Source organism: Chrysochloris asiatica, unplaced genomic scaffold (genome assembly GCF_000296735.1).
Source record: "Chrysochloris asiatica unplaced genomic scaffold, ChrAsi1.0 scaffold00077, whole genome shotgun sequence".
Classification (NCBI taxonomy): Eukaryota; Metazoa; Chordata; class Mammalia; order Afrosoricida; family Chrysochloridae; genus Chrysochloris; species Chrysochloris asiatica.
The window spans coordinates 31,650-34,575 of NW_006408595.1; positions in this window are offsets into that span (position 1 = coordinate 31,650).

A 2,926-nucleotide genomic window follows, 5' to 3' on the forward strand; every position below is an offset into this window, starting at 1 on the left:
CACCTAACAACAACAACCTTTTGATTAGTAACCCAATGCTTGTCTACCATAATATGTAGGTATGTGGGAAAATAAAAACTTGTGCATATTGTCCAACTCAAGTTTCTGAAAAGAAACAAGTATTTATTTTATTATTTATTTATTTATTGCTGTTTTGCTAATATATCAAGAAAAGAATGGTCAGATCAACAAATATAATACTGATGCTTGCTGGCCTCAAACATTTTGATGGATTTTAGAATTCTGTAGCTCCTGTCTCTCAGCGTCAACCGGTCTCCCCACTGTGCTACGGGAATGTCCTGCCCTGTGCCAGAGCTCCAATTACCTCTAAGTATGGCTTTGACTATAGGTTTCTTAGTTACCAAAAAATAAAATTTCAAATGAAGCAGTGAAATAGTATCTTTGACATATATGAAAAAACTCATATTTTCCCCCCAAAGTTCTTACAAATGAATTTTTGACATTGAAAATTTTAAGCATCCTTCTTACCAATAGGTGCCATGTCAGAACTATAACTGTGCATTTAACTTCAAGGAAATGAATTTATAACAATGACGTATGTTCTAAAGAGCAATAATGGTGCCAATAGAAAGAAAAATAAGTGGCAGAGAAAAAGTATGTACTTCATTATGAAAAATACAAATTAAGTAATGTTGCTTTGTAGTAGTTTTCACATGCATTTTTAGTGTATTTCTCTCTTTTAGATTTTTATCAGTTTAGGGAAAAGAAGCTCAGTATTCTAAGAATTACTGTGCTGTTTACACTTAGATATGTCTGGTGACCATGTCATTAATAACTCTAACTGTCTACCATTTTTGAAAGTGAAAAGGGTGCTATTAATTAGTAACCTGAGCAATAAACAGAAACTAGAACTGCCCTGGACAAATCAGAGAATAAACCAAAAATCAAGACAGTTATTGCAGAGCTGATTTGGACTCATGGTGATTTCTTCTGTGTCATAGTAGAACCATGCTTCAGAGGGTTTTCAGTGACTGATTTTTCAGAAGTAGATCCCCAGGCTCTCTTCTAAGATGCCTCTTTATGAAGCAAACCACCAATCATTCCATCTGCCGTCATGTACATTAACCTTGTCCCAAGCAGCAGCTCCCAATCAGGACATAAGGTTCACCCTGAAGGATGATGCACTGGACCACAAGGTCGGTTTGAATCACAAGGTCAGAGGTTCAAACTCACCAGCCACTCTTTGGAAACCCAATACAAGGTCGCTATGAGTCAGAACAGACTTGATGACACTTGATAAGAAAAATAAATAATTTTATAAGTCTTTTACTCAAGGCAGGTCATGCTTATCAATAGCTTAATAAAATTCTTTTGTAAGAATATGTGCTATAATTAAGCTTGTTGTTGTTAAGTGCCATTGAGTCAATTCCGACCCATAGTGACCCTGTACAGGGTTTCTGAGGAGCAATTGGTGAGCTTGAACCACTGACCTTACAGTTCAAATGGGTTTGCAGTCTGGTGCATTAACCAACAGGCCATACCAGGGCTCCTTAATTAAGCTTGGGGACTTTAAAAAGAGATGAAGTTATAAAATTGCATCTCATAAATTCATTGCTAATAAATAGACTCATGACACTGTGCCTATTCTACTTGTAAGAGGCTCTATCACATGTGATGAAATCTTTTTGAAATTAATAACAAAATATTTCTCTACCCTGAATTTAATTATTACTTCTTTATGTAAGGAGAATACAACTGTTTTTGTCAGATGTTTTTGCTGTTGAATGCCAGAAAACAGGTAAATTTTATATGCAATAATTTAATCTAGCAATATTTTCTTTATTTTTCTCTCCTATCTCAATTTATTACATTTGCATCATTAGAGCTCAGCAAGATACAAATGCTATGTAAGGTTGCCATGAATTGGAATTGACTCGTTGGCACCTAACAACAACAACCTTTTGGTTAGTAACCCAATGCTTGTCTCCCATAATATGTAGGTTTGTGGGAAAATAAATTATAGATATGTATTAAAATTTAACTACATATCACACAAGTATATGCTATAGAAAATATTAGGACATTTCATGATACATAAAACAATTGTGATGTGGTTTCTATTTTTTTTTCCCTTCTCCTTTTTAGTCTGTTGTTGTTAGGTGCCATCAAGTCAGTTCACCAGAATCACCAGAATCTAGGATGAAGCAATAAAAGGTTTTCCCTTAGAATCATCAGAGAAAGCAAGGCCCGACTGAAATCTTGATTTAAGAATTTTAAACTCCAAAACTGTGAGACAGTAAATTTTTATTATATTAAACAACCCAGGTTGTATTTTATAATGGCAGTTTTAGGCATCCTGGACTGCAAGGTCAGCAGTTCAAATTCACTAGATGCTCCTCAGAAACCCTATACAGGGTAACTATGAGTCAGAATTGACTCGACAGTACTTAACAATAAGGAAACTAATAAACTATCTTTCTGTTAGTGTAGATAGAAGCTGGATTTTCTACAATTAAAATATGAAATAAATAAGAAATATAAATGGTGCTGTTGTAGGATCTGACTCATAGTGATCCTATGTAGAACAGAACGAAACATTGCCCAGTCCTGTGGTGATAGGAGATGGGGATAAGATTCTTATGATTCAAAAGTGAGTAATTGTTATCATGAATAATTGTGATTGTCACAACTGTAAAAGTAGAAGTTTTGTAACAAAAATGGGGGAGTAGTTAATCTTATAGTCTACAAACAGAGGACCCGAGGACCATCAAGGGAGAAGAGCATGAGTGGAATGTGAAACCCTGTCCAGAGAAGCAGCGACACCGGAGATGAGGACATGGAGAGATAGAACAGCTGAGGACTCCAGATTCATGGAAAGAGAAAGATTGCACTGGAAGCAGGATTGCAGAATGTGCCCTTTGGTTGGCTGTTTAAATGATTTTATATTCCTGAGTATTTTTGTGGA